Here is a 13,732-nt window from a genome sequence, read left to right as displayed (position 1 = left end):
TCATCTTCCCTAACCCCCGCTCTCCTCACCCCAGATCTTGACTCCCAGCTGACACTTTTGGAACCTCCTTTGCACATTGATGAAGTTCCCAGAGTTGGTGCTGTCCTGGAATAGAGAAGCTAAGGCAGAGCAAGACCTTAGGGAGCTACGACCCTAGGTGGGCAACTTCACACTTCTCCCATGTCTGCCCCATTGTTCCCCTTCATTCTGGGTGGGAGCTGAGGTCAGAAACCACCCCAGTCTTCTAGGGGGCACCATGCAGAGTTGGCAAGGTCTTGACTCAGGCCATAATGGCTATAATATAGAGTTCCTGGATGTTGACTGGACATCTTTTTTTACTGTCTGGTTCAGAGTTGTTTTTTGTTTTTTGTTTTTGTTTTTGTTTTTGTTTTAGAATATATCTTTGTCAGTCCAGGGAGATGCCATTAGGCCTGATGACCTGGGTTCAATTCCTGAGACCCATATGGTAGAAGGAGAGAACAAACTCCTGAAGGTTGCCTTCTGGCTTCCACATGTGTGGTGCACACACCATACTACACACATATATACATACACACACACACACACACACACAACTGTAGCATGTGGGACGGCTTGTTGGGGTTTCTGTCCCGCCCGGTACCCCACAACCGGCATACCCCAAGGAAAATCATACACAGGACTCCATAAGATTATAAACTGATTGGCCCATTAGGTCAGGCTACTTATTAGCTCTTATAACTTATGTTACCCCATTATCCTTATCTACGTTAGCACATGGCTCCGTACCTTTCTCAGCTGGGCAAGTTACATGCTGCCTCTTCAGTGGTCTGCACAGGAATGGCGGAGGGAGCTTCCTCGAATACTCCCAGTCTCTTTGCTCCACCTCTACTTTCTTTCTGGCTTTCCTGCCTATACTGCCTGCCTGGCCAATCAGAGTTTTATTAAAATATGATTGACAGAATACAGATAATTCTCCCACACCACACAACCCATACTTTATAATATATATGCATATAAAAATAAGCATAATGAAAAAATAAAAAGGATATATCTTAGTCTGCTTTTTTAAAGGTTTATTTTCATTTCTGGTTGTGTGCACAAGTGTGTGGTGTGTGTGTGTAGGGGTCTGTAGCATCCAGAAGAGGATATTTATCCTTAGGAACTAGTCAGAGTTACTAGAACTACCCTATGTGGATGCTGGAAACTGAAACTGGGTTTTCTACCAGAGCAGTCTGCCTACTCTTTAACTACTGAACCATCTCTCCAGCCCCATTTTACTCTATTCTGTATTATTATCACAAAAAGACCTGAGGTGGGATACATCATAAAGAAAAAAGGTTTTATTTATCTAAAGTTTGGGAGCTCAGACTCCATTATCAAGTAGACCACTTGGTGTGGCTTCCGGTTAGAGTGTTCTGTGACAACATGGTGGATGGCATTACATGGGGGAGCACAAGGAAGGGTGACGAGCATGGCACACATAGCTAGTTGGTCCCTATGAGGAACCAGCCCACTCTGTTGTAGTAGGCTTCTGCTCAAGGTGGTGCTCTCATGACCCAATTACTTCTCCCTTGAAGTCCCACCATCTTTCCAATACTGTTGCACTGGGGACCAAGTCTCCAGCACGGATGAAAGAGAAACTGTATCCCATTTATGGCAGAAGAGCTAATGCATGAAAGAAGGAGTTAGAGGGAGCATATGAAGTCTGCAGATCGAGGAGCTCAGTACTGGTGTGAATATAAAGAAGAAAGCTAGCTCCCCACGATGGCTGCCACCCTGCATGCAGGAGAGAGAAGAAGGCAGCCTTCTCCCTTTCTCCTCCTGTGCCACCCCCACCCCACCCCCTGTGTAGGGATCTCCTGAGGCTTGTTGGAGATCTGGTTTTGTGTCATGGAATTGCTCTTAAGAGTGTAGGCTGCAGACTGGAGAGATGGCTCGGCAGTGAAGAGCACTTGCTGCTTTCCCAGAGGATCCAGCTTTGGATCCTAGCACCCACGTCAGGCAGCTCACAGCCAGCCATAGCCCTGTAAAGCCATGGGATTTGGTGCACTCTTCTGGCTTCCATGGGCACTGTACACATATGGCAGATACACAGGCACAATGTACACACAAATAACTTTCTGCTTAAAAGAAGTGTGTGTGTGTGTGTGTGTGTGTGTGTGTGTGTGTGTGTACATCTGTAGGGTGTATGCACAAATATATGGGTGTTTGGTGTGAAGGGATTAAGGATGGGTAAATATATATTTGTAAACAAATCTGTGGGTGTTCTTGGGTTCTGGGATTTTGGGAGAAGTGACATCCATGTTCTCTGCCCATACATAGACCTTGCACCCACAAGTGTATGTGTGTGTTGGGGGGGTAGATTACCACCTCTGGTGACCTGGCCTAGGGCTTTGAAGTCCTGCTTCTAAATGGGAGCTCCAGGCACAAGCAGCCCAGAGTTATTAGGTGCAGGTTTATCTGGGGCTAATTTAACTTGTTAGGATAATTGTGCCAGAGGCTGCAGCTCTGAGGTCCCCACCTTAGTAATTACGGTTTTCTGGGTCTCTTTCATCTCTAAGGACTATGCCCCTCTGCAGAGCAGTTACTGGCCTCTCACCCCTCCTTCCAAGGCTTGGGGCAGAACCTCCCCACCCCAGTAATGCTTTCACAAGGTCTTGTGCTTTTATAAAATTTGCAGAAGTGTTATTCCAAGCATAGTCATTAAAGGCCACTGTTTCTCTTTACTCTGGCTTCCCCTCTGTCACATTTTCCCTCCTGTCAAGTGGTACTGGAACTGGGAGCATTTGGGGGATCCAACTCACTGACTGAGAAACGGGAAGACTTCAAACGGGATGCTCTGAATGCATGTATGGTTTTACGCGTGGCTGTCCGTCACCTCTGTGCATGTTAACTAGTGTTACTGCAGGAATGATTCCCGGGAAAACTCTCAGTGAGGTGTTGCTAGCATGTCCTATCGTTCTTAGTACAGGAAGTGTGTGAGGGAATGACAGAGAAACAAGATTTAAAATGGACAGAGCCAGGAGTCAGTCTGAGAAAAGTTCTTTTAGTCTTACAGTTCATTTATAAAATTTGATAGCGTTTACCCAAATTTGCCTGGATAACTTTATGCGTCAGCTTGGGTGCTTTCGGGTGCGCCATGAGGGAGCTACCATGAGTGATTGGCATTTGACTTGGTAGACTAAGAAAATGGCCCCCATCAGGTGGAGGAGGTTTTGCCGAGTGACTGAAGAAGTATGAAGACAGAGGGCAGATTTGCCGTCTCTGAGTGGAGATATTCATCTCTCGCTGAGGGACATTAGTGCTCCTGGTCCTCGGATCGTTGGACCTGGATTGAATGATGTCACCAGCTTTCTTGCTTTTCCAGATTGAACCTGGCTTCTGAGCCTCCATGGTTTCAAGAGTCAATTTTCCTCCGTCCCTCCCTCCTTACCACTGGAAACAAGCTAAGCACACATGTTCGTTTGCTCATTGCTTCCCGTTTGTGAATGAGGTACAACTCGTCAGAAGAGGCCACCTCCACCATAATAGTAGGGACCAGGGCGCTTTGCCTAAGGAAATAACGGCCGCTCCTGAAACAGTTGCTATACTTCTAGACCTGTAACTAGATTCAAGTCCCGAGAAAGCTGGGGCACACAGAGCAGTATTCATGTACCATGAATATACAAAGGTATTAAAGGTGTGAGGTAATTGGGGAACATAGATCGTAAAGTTTCGTCAGGCAAAATGCATTGATATGGGTTCACCAAGCAAAGACTTTCTCTGCAGTTAATGCTAGCACTTAGCTAGTTGGGAGGGGTTCCAGCAGTCTGGTTGGTTGGTTGGTTGGTTGGTTGGTTGGCTGACTGAAATATGGATCAAAAGATGACCCACCAGGAGTGTGCTGGACAGTTTTATGTCATCTTGACACAAGCTAAATCATCTGAGAGGAGAGTGATGTGGGATTCCCCTTTGTATGTTGTGAATATCATTGGTTAATAAAGGAACTGCTTTGGGCCTAAAGCAAGCTGTAAGGGAACAGGTCTAGGTGGAAGGCAGGGTAGGGGTGGAGGACGGGGATGAACGGACTAAACTGAATGCTGGGAGGAAGAAGGCCGAGTCAGGGAGAAGCCATGGAGCCACTGCCAGAGACAGGTATGCCGAAACTTTGCTGGTAGGCCACGACCTCGTGGTGATGCACAGATTAATGGAGATGGGTTAAGTTCAGATGTAAGAGTTAGCCAATAAGAAGCTAGAGCTAATGGGCCAAGCAGTGATTTAAATAATACAGTTTCTGTGTGATTATTTCAGGGCTAAGCGGCCAGGAATTAAGTAACGGCCTCCTTACAACAGGAGAGAACCTCAATTAAGAAGATGTAAGATCAGGATGCAGGCAAGCCTGTAGGGCATTTCTTAATTAGTGGGGGAGGGCCCAGCCCATTATGGGTGGTGCCATGCCTGGGCTGGGTTCTATAAGGAAGCAGGCTGAGCAAGCCATGGAGAGCAAGCCAGTAATCAGTACTGCTCCATGGTTTCTGCATCAACTCCTGCCTCCAGGTTCCTGCCCTGCTTGAGTTCCTGTCCTAACTTCCTTTGATGTTGAACTGTGATGAGGAAGCATAAGCTGAGTAAACCCTTCCCTCCCCAGGTTGCCTCGACCGTGGAGCTTCATCACAGCAATAGTAACCCTAAGACAAGGAGACAACCGGAGATGCTCACCTTCCTTGGTTTCACATAGAGGAAGAGATTTGGAAGAGCGGTGAGATTAAAATGCTTAGTGACTTTGTCATCTAAGACCTGTTCATCTGCACTGGGGGGTTCATGTCACTCATATACTGAGAAGTACACTTTTTGAGGGGAACCCCAGATTCTGGGAGAATTCTGTGGCCGTTCTTCTGTAGGCCTAACTTGTCTGTGGAAATCAGAGGCATTCAATTGCAAACCCAAATTCAACAAGATCAGTTGGATCCTGGTAGCAGGACACCCAAAAAATAATGTTTTGCCAGATCCCTGGGTCTCCATAAGCCCAGTCAAGTTGAAATAAAATTAACACCACAAACCCACTCCCTGTCAGCGTGGTGGCAATACACATCTTTTTAAGCCCTATTTAACCTCCGAGTAAAGTCAATATCAAGGTGATAATTCCACTTAACATGCAATGATCTCTTCTTAAGAACTGATCCCTTATTCAGGGAGTAAACAGCCCTACTAATGGCTATCCTGAGTCTTAATGTTTTACAATGTAAACACTATGGGGTAAAGTTAACTTTCCTCAAATGCGATGTCAAGTCAGCTGTCGTTCACTACATCTCAGTGTTTCTGAGACTGCAGAGAGATCCACCGTCATCCACATGGTGAGACATTCAACCTTGGAGGACCGAGTAGAACTGACAGGCAGGCGAAAGAAGCATTTCTTTCCCAAACTGGCATAACCACCCCGTCCTTGGGACTTTCATGCTCCATTCCCGTTTTCAGACCTTGAGAGTCAATTACACATTTCACTGGCTTTGTTCCTCTGGAAAACATTGAGTGGCATAAGACCCATCCTAAAGTTCACAGCATAGCTGCGGGTTCAAAATAAACATTTCTAAGTCCTCAGCAATAAGACACTGTGCTGGAGGGATGACCATGTTCGTCTACAAAAGGTCACGGACATGTGACAGAGCCGAAATGTAGAAAAGAATACTGCAAAAAGTGTATTGGCAAGTTGGTTTATTAAATTACTATTTTCCTTGTTTCTGGGCGGATGCGATCTTTTGAAAAGGATGAGTTGATGAGATTTCAAAAAATGGAGAGGCAGTTTAGAGGGACAGTCGCCTTTCAGCACTAGTGCTGTGTTTGTCTTTTCCTGCCTCCTGTTGTTTGGCTCCCAGAGGCTTGAATCTGTCTTGGTAATTAGGATGGTTAATGTCAGGTGTCCGACTTGGCAGGATCTATGTTACCTAGGAGACAGGCACGGGCACACTTGTGAGGGATGCTGCACTTTAACGTGAGCCTCTAGAAAAGTCTGTGAGGGATTGTGTGATTGTATTAACTAATGTGGGACAAGCCGTTTTCCCCGTGGACGGGACCATCCCCTGGGTGGGGCACCTGGACTGTGTAAAATAGAGAAAGAGAACTGAGCACATGCATTTGCTTGCTCTCAGCTTCCTGGCTGTGAAGAGACGTGGCCAGCTACTCCAAGCTCCTGTTGCCTACCTTCCCTTGTGTTAGATCCAGAGTGCTTCCCCCAGAATGGCAGTGCCATGGACAATGTCCTAAATCACAGTCCGGGCTCCACTCAGGCTGGACTCTGACTGGATAAACAGAAGGATTGCTGGGGGAAAAAAATCAGCATTCCTCAGAAACTTGTGAAGCAGGTTTCTGTTTGTCAGGAAGAGCCACTACTTCCCTTATCTGCTTCTACAGCCAGGTTACCTCCAACAATACAGAGGTAATCTATTAACCCATATGTGTAACACGTATCGAAGTCCTCATGATAGTTCCCGACTGTTCCCATGGCTAACTGATCCCCATAAAACTGACAAGGTTTTCCCCAACCAGTTTGCTATTCTCTTTGCTCCCAAGAGATAGCCATGGCAGCTTGAAGTTCCCAAATAAAGCTTCTTTCTGCCCATGGACTGGTTCAGTTTGGTGGTTTCCCTGTGCGCTCTTTCACCTTGAGCTATGAAATAAACTAAACCCTTTAAGTGTTCGGCACAGCTACAGCGGGGAAAGACGATGTTGATATTTGTCCATGAGGGTGGAGGAGGAAGGGTAGGTTGCCTTGAGATTTTCTGAGGCCTTGAGCAAAGGAGGCAGAGCCCAGCAGAACTTCCTGAAGGTAGAGCTTTGGTGAGTTGGGATCCCAAGGTCCTTAGACATCTGGATTTAGGTCTGCTAATCTATGCAGGAGAGCCACCAAGAGGGGAAAGACATCTCAGCATTCTGTGCATTGAACATTCCTATCAGTGGGTATTTCTTTAATGTCATATCTCCTGTAAGAATGTGAGTTTCATGAAGACAGAAACCATGTTGGGGTAGCTCACCATGTATTCCAGAGCTCAGCACAGAGCCTAGTAGACCTACCCCACCTTCCCCCCACCATAACCCGAGAGTTCAGCATCCTTACCCTATCCGTATTCATGTTCTCTGGCATGTGTATATTTGTGGGTGGCTAAGGGGAGCAGGCTCTCTCACCTCTTTTCCATGCTTGGTTCAAGAATTCCTTCTTTGACTGGTTTTCATCAATACAGTTCTGCTTGCCTGAGGTTCTAATCTAGAAAAGAAGTCTGTCTGTCTCTCTGTCCCTCTCATCTGTCTCTGTCTGCCTGTCTGTCTGTCTGTCTGTCTCTCTCTCTCTGTCCCTCTCTCTCTCTGTCCCTCTCATCTCTGTCTCTGTCTCCGTCTCTGTCTCTGTCTCTCTCTGTCTCTGTGTGTGTGTGTGTGTGTGTTACCTTGGAGTTGGGTCTTCCTATACTGTCCAGGTTGGCCCCAAACTCTTGGGCATGAGCAATTTTTCTGCCTCAGCCTCTTGAGTAGTGGAACCCAAGCATGCACCTCCACATGCAGCTCCGTGGGTTTGTTATTTATTTATCTAGAGACAGAATCTCACTCTGCAGCCTTAGATAGCCTGGAACTCACTGTGTAGACCAGACTTGCCTCCAGCTTACAAAGATCTCCCTTTGTTTCTACCTCTCTGGTGCTGGGCAGTTGGCTCTTTGTCTTTAAATGATCACACACCAGTAGTTTCATTGTTATTATTTTTGTTATACTCTTAGTTCACATTATAAAAAAAGAAAAAAACCTAAATTTCTAAACTCAAAGTGACGTATGTCTTATGAACTGCAGTAAAATTTAACTAGAACAACAAAGATACTCATTTCGAAAGGTTTCTTTTTACATTTCTGTAATTGTGAGGAAGGGAAGGGGCATGCTAATTGACGCAGCCAAGTTTCCCCTGAGGCTCAAGTTCTAGTTCAAAGAGCACAGAGTGTTTCAGTGTATAGGACCTGCAGGGTGGATGTGGGTGTCGGATGGGGTTATGGAAGGCTTAAACCAAAACAGGACTGAATGGTCGTGACCAATGAAAATACCTCAGTCTCTACCACTTCTGCCAGGAAAAAAAAAAAAACCCAACCTCCGACTCTACCACTTCTGCCAGCAAACAAAACAAAACAAAACCCAAAAAATCTTTCCTCCAAGTAATTAAGCGAGGTAGATTCTCCCCTCCATACACACAATGGCAATGATGGAAGAAGACATTTCATGTAGGTTAACCCCTCCCCTTGCTATTTTCTGGATGATGTTGGACAACAAGGGCTTTTGCAGCAGGGATTATTTGCACACACACCAAAGATATGCTTGGGGATGGAGGGATGGCTCAGAGGTTAAGCACACTCATTGCTGCTTTAAAACTCACCAAGTAGCCAAGGTTTTCCTCCAACTCTTGATCCTCCTGATCTAAGTGCTGCTGAGGTTAGAGGTGCGTGCCACCCACATGGCTTAACTGATTCCTTTAAATTATTAGAGTCTGATGCTTTATTCTATTATATATAATGATGTTTCTATTTCTCTAAGTATATATTTAGTGTTGTATAATATGACCATTCTTTTTTGAAGTTAAAATAAAACTAAAAGTTTCATTTCGCTAATTTTAAACGGTATTAATAATGTTATCTCTGTATTTTGGTTCTCTACGTAAACAAGATACATCTTGAATGGAGACAACAGCGTGGAAAACAGCCTCCTTCGTATGCAGAAGACAAAGTCACTGCTCAGAGGAGCACACGCGGCTTAGCTCAAGACCTTGTGGCTCTTTTGTGAGTGGCAGACACTGCTGTTTCATTCTGAGACATGGGCTCATGTAGCTCAGGACAGGTGGCTGAGGAAGACATTGAACTAGGGGTCTTCCTATATGTACCTCCCCAGGGCAGGGAATATACTCTTGCATCACTAGGTCTGGTTTCACTGCAGTGCTGGGGATCAAACAAATCCAAGACACTGTGCATGCAGGGCACCACACTCTCCCAACTGAGCTACCTTCCCAGTCTGTGCAGTTCTTTCTACACTGTGTCCAAAGCAAGCGTCCCTACCCCACACTACTTCTGGCCCCTCTGACTCAGGACAACCAACTCTGTTTCTCTCTGGCTGCATCCTAATGTAGGACCTCAAGGGCAGGCCCCCTACTCTAAAGGGTATTAAACCACCCACTCTACTATCACTCCATTACCAGGAACCTTAGAAGAGGGAGAGATGGGAGCTTGGAGTCAGTTAAGTCTGCCACAGTGGGCCAGCTGCAGGTCAGGGTGGTTTCAGCTCCCTGGGCCCTGGTGCTACATGCTTGTTAGTACTGAGTCAGGATTGCGTTCTCACCATGGTTCTCACCGTTGGATTATTGTTGCAGGGAGTGAGTCCCTTACTTCCTACTCAGTCCGTGGGTGGTATCAAGTGTCACATGTGGCTTGTGAAGGCCCATCTTACAGTACTTTCCCAGAGTGACCCCGGGGCTAGTCCTGATGACCCTACAGCCCCATAGCTTCCCCCTGGCTCTGACTCACTCATAAACACCCAGTCCTCCAATTCTGCAAGCAGAGGGCCCCATTCCTGGGAAGGCCCCCTGTTGCTGGCTATTCTTGTAATTAGTGACTGTTGATTGGCCCCAGAGCCACACTCATTATGCCTCGTGAAGATCAAAGCTAGGCCCAATAATCTGCTAAACAAGTTGTCAGATTAGGGCATTCTTCAGGGCTATTAGAAAGATTTTTCCCCCTGGGTAAAGGCCTGTCAGGGCATATGACCCCCATCACCCTCCACAAACTGAGCTAGAGGGAACGTACAGCTTTTCTGTTCTTCATCTGCTTGTGGCCACTGATAGTCCCATCCTGTGCTGGGGCCCAAACATGCTGCACAGCAGAGGACTTCTTCCCTGACAAGAGAGCCATGTTTGAGCAGAGTCGTTTGTACCTCTTCATCTTTGGGGCTACTGTAGACTTCCCTGGGTCCTTGGGCCTCTCCCCATATGACAGACATGCAGCATCAGTTCATACTTCAAAGCCAAGGATCACATTTGATGTTGATTTCCCATCTTTCAGGAGCTAGCCCCACACTGATTTGGGTGCTAACTGAATCTCAGGCCATTAGCCCGACTTTCTCACTTCAGGAGTGGGAAAAGAGGTCCCGTCTCCAGTGACAGTGTTCATAGCTAACCATTGGTCAAATCAGAGCATGCCAGGCACTGTGTGAAGAGACTAAGTGTTGATCTTGTTTATACTGTCTGAACACATTGCAGATGAAATGTTGGAAACATCCTCTTTAATACAGAAGGAGAGTGAGGCTCAATAATTTAACTAAATCACTCAGTTCAGTGGTAGCTCTAGGGGGTGGTTCCCAACTGACTGGACTCAGTCTTGACTTGGATCCAGGTACATGACCATATGTTGACTAATGAGAAAGTACTAGTCACAAGACTTACAAGGGAGACATTTGGGGATCTCTTTTGTCTTAGGTGGGGTGGTTGGTGGATGGGAAATTAGATCTGCTGAAGCTGTTTCTCTCACACCGTAGAATCTGCAGCTCTTGGAGGGAGGTGTAGCTAGTATAGGGCAATGTGCAGCCAACATCATGGGTCTCTGGAACCTTAGTGTGAGCTGAGCTAAGTGTGCGTGCATACACACACACACACACACACACACACACACACACACAGCCTCTGTTGTCTATGTTTGTTTGAGTTTTCTGGGATTTTCAAATGAACAACTAACACACACACACACTACTCATGATATTCCTAGTCCCAGGAGAGCCAGCTCTACCCCTTGTTCTGCCCTTTAAGGGCAATCCTGGAAAAGGCCATGTTAAACTCTAATATACTCATTTTGCACTATGCAGAGCTGTATTAATTAGTCTTTCCTATTATTGTAACAGTTCAGAAGTCTGGGGATAATCTTTATTTAGCTCACAGTTCTTGGGGTTTGAGGGCACGGTTACTGGTCTCAGCTTAGCTCTGGTAATGGCTTCATAGTGGATCGCATCATAGTGGCAGAAGAGAATGGGAAAGACATAGAGATAGATAGATAGATAGATAGATAGATAGATAGATAGATAGATAGATGATCGATGGGTAGGTAGATAGGTATATATAGACGGATAGATGATATTTATTGTCAAATAGGAAGCCAGAGCAGGGAACAGGAACTAGATTTGAAGTGTTAGTTATTATTTTTAAATGTGTGTATGTGTCTGTCTGTCTGTATGTATGTATATGCATGTGAGTATAGTGCCCAGCGAGGCTAAAGGCATTGGGCCTGTGGAGGTGGGGTTACAGGTGGTTGTGAGGCACTCTGTCTGGATGATAGGAACTGAACATAGGTCTTCTGTAGGAGCAGTAAGTGAGTGCTTTTAACCGCTGGTCTGTCTGTCCAGCCCCCATGTGTTATTTTCTGTATGATTGCTTTTTAATTCTGCTCTGCTTTTGAAACAATCATTTTTTCTTAGAGCTAACTCAACATGCCTTGAAAAGTACCCAAATCCGTTCTGAGGCAGCACCTCCACAAACTGATCATGTTCCGCTAAACTCCACCTCTTAAAGGTCCCATCGCTTCCCATGTCACCCTACTGGGGACCAACCTCTCAACGCGTGAGTCACACTCATACCATTGCAATAGTATTTCACCAGATGAATATACGGTATTTGCTCATCTTTTTGTCCCTACACAGACATTTCTACATCTGAGATATTACAGGAGAAGCTGTATTGAATGTCTTCATGTGTCCCATTTTCTACAGCGTGCATTCAGAGATGCTGCTGCTGGGTAGCAGAACGTGATGTGGGATGTTTATACATGGTGTAATAAAAAACTGAATGACCAAAACTAGGCAGGAGAGTGTATAAGTGGGACCTCTGAGTAGAGAGAGAACTTTGGGAAGAAGGTGGAGTCACCAGTCAGACTAGGAGGAAGCAGGATGGACAGCAAGGAGATGAGGTAAGGCACCTTGTAGAAGAATGTACATTTAAAAATCTGGGCTAACTCAAGTTATAAGAACTAGTTAGAAACAAGCCTAAGCTAAGGCCGAGCTTTCCCAATTAATAAGTCTTGTGTCATTGTTTGCAGGCTGGTGCTCCCGATGAGAAAGTCCGACTACTAGAACATGTGTCTTAGAGAAGAGGAGATTGTCTTCGTGGAGCCTCTCTGTTCTTTGGACGGGAGTAATCCCACTTCGCTACACCACTGTGGAATGTTATCTATTTCTGTCCTCTTGCGTAGCCTTCACATTGGTGGCCTGCACACCTCCCCTCATGAATGAAAATCTACAAGATTTGATTTCCCAGAAGACACAGACCGTAACTTGTTTGTCACGTCGTCTCCAGTCGTCTCCGGTACAGAGTAGGCACCGACTGTGGACCGAGTTGAACTGGTTACGCTTTCAGCGCCGTATCAAATCTTCTCCTGCTTCTTCAGCTTGCCTCTCTATTTTAGCATCACTAAACCCGTTGTGTATTCGCTTTCGTATACTTGTGTGGGTGTTGGGGGAGGGGTGGAGGTACAGGTTGTGGAGGAGGCCGGAGGCTGGCATCGGGCATCGGGTATCCTCCTCCTTTGTGCTCCACGGTAGTTTCTGAGACAGGTCTCTCGCCGAACCGGAAGTTCACCAAGTGCGTGGACTGGCTGCCAGCTCACTCTAGGGACTTGCCGGCTTTCCTCAATTCTGGGGTTACAGAGGCGTGCTGCCACACCCAGCTTTTACATGCGGGCCAGGGATCCAAACTCAGGTCCCCACGCTTATGCAGCAGACAGTTCGCTCACCGAATCATGTCCACAGCCTCTCATTGAATGTTTTTGAGTGCCTAAGTCTGGAGAGGAGTACTTGGAGGTGAGCTGGGGCTGAGATCAAGGCTGTTCCATGTGGAAATTATGGCAAACCCCCTCTCCTTACTGTCAAGCACAAACTTTCTTCCATACAGGCTGCTGAGTCCAGCAGACATTTTTGGGGGGGTGGGGTTGGGGTAGGGATTTGAGACAAGGTCTCCATAGCCCTGGCTATCCCGCAGCTCTCTGTGTAGACCAGGCTGGCCTCAAACTCACAGAGATCCTCCTGCCTCTTACTCTGAGTGCTGGGATTAAAGTCCTGCGCCATATGCAGGCATTTTTGTGGGATGTGATTATCTGAGATTTGTGAGGGTTTAGACAGAGGGGGTGGAGAATTCAGCCCTTTCTTTGTGAAAGTACAGCACACACACACACACACAAAACAAATAAATAAAATCAGATTTTAAAAAAGATATTCGAAGAAGACACTGCAAAGCTCCTGGGAGGCATGTCCATTCACAGACCAACCGCTCTGTGCCTATTGCTTGTTCTTAGCTGTCTCTGAGGCAGCTTTTCACAGAGCCGCTCCAGCTCACACCTGGTCCCCATTACTGTATCTGCTAGGAAGTAAGAAAGCTGCCTTTCTCCAAAAGTTCTGGGAAGAGCAGGAATTCACGGGGCCTGCCTGGTCTTAGGTTGTCTAGACCAGCTTGCCTGACAGTTTCACGAGATCAAGATTATGTACAGCCCTGCCGGGAGACACATTCTGTTCAAACAGAAGCAATCCACGGGCCTATGAACTGAACGTGGGGTTAGGAGTCAGTGTGAACCTCCCCTAGGCAGATCCATCTACTTTGCACACTTAGTGGCAACCCTATCATCTGCCTCCAGAAAGCAAATCCATTCACCCTGGGCACAAATGAAAGGTGTCCCCAACTGCTCAGCACCCTAGATAAAAGCCCTACTCCTTATTCCATAGAAGA

General features: G+C 46.4%; 1 long non-coding RNA gene across 2 annotated transcripts; it reads left to right on the top strand.

The window, feature by feature from the left end:
- The first annotated feature begins 4,552 nt into the window (after window positions 1-4,552).
- Window positions 4,553-12,448, top strand: LOC146894319 (uncharacterized). 2 transcript variants are annotated; one of them, XR_015002055.2, is made up of 3 exons: window positions 4,553-4,720; window positions 8,650-8,762; window positions 12,054-12,448. It is a non-coding gene; the product is annotated as an uncharacterized LOC146894319 (long non-coding RNA). The 2 variants fall into 2 exon arrangements; XR_015002054.1 differs by lacking the exon at window positions 4,553-4,720 and adding an exon at window positions 6,171-6,795.
- Window positions 12,449-13,732: the final 1,284 nt, after the last annotated feature.

Source organism: Myodes glareolus, chromosome 6, assembly GCF_982192425.1.
Source record: "Myodes glareolus chromosome 6, mMyoGla1.1, whole genome shotgun sequence".
NCBI classification, from domain to species: Eukaryota; Metazoa; Chordata; class Mammalia; order Rodentia; family Cricetidae; genus Myodes; species Myodes glareolus.
Note: the sequence above shows the minus strand (reverse complement) of the source record. Positions and strands in the feature narration are given on the sequence as shown.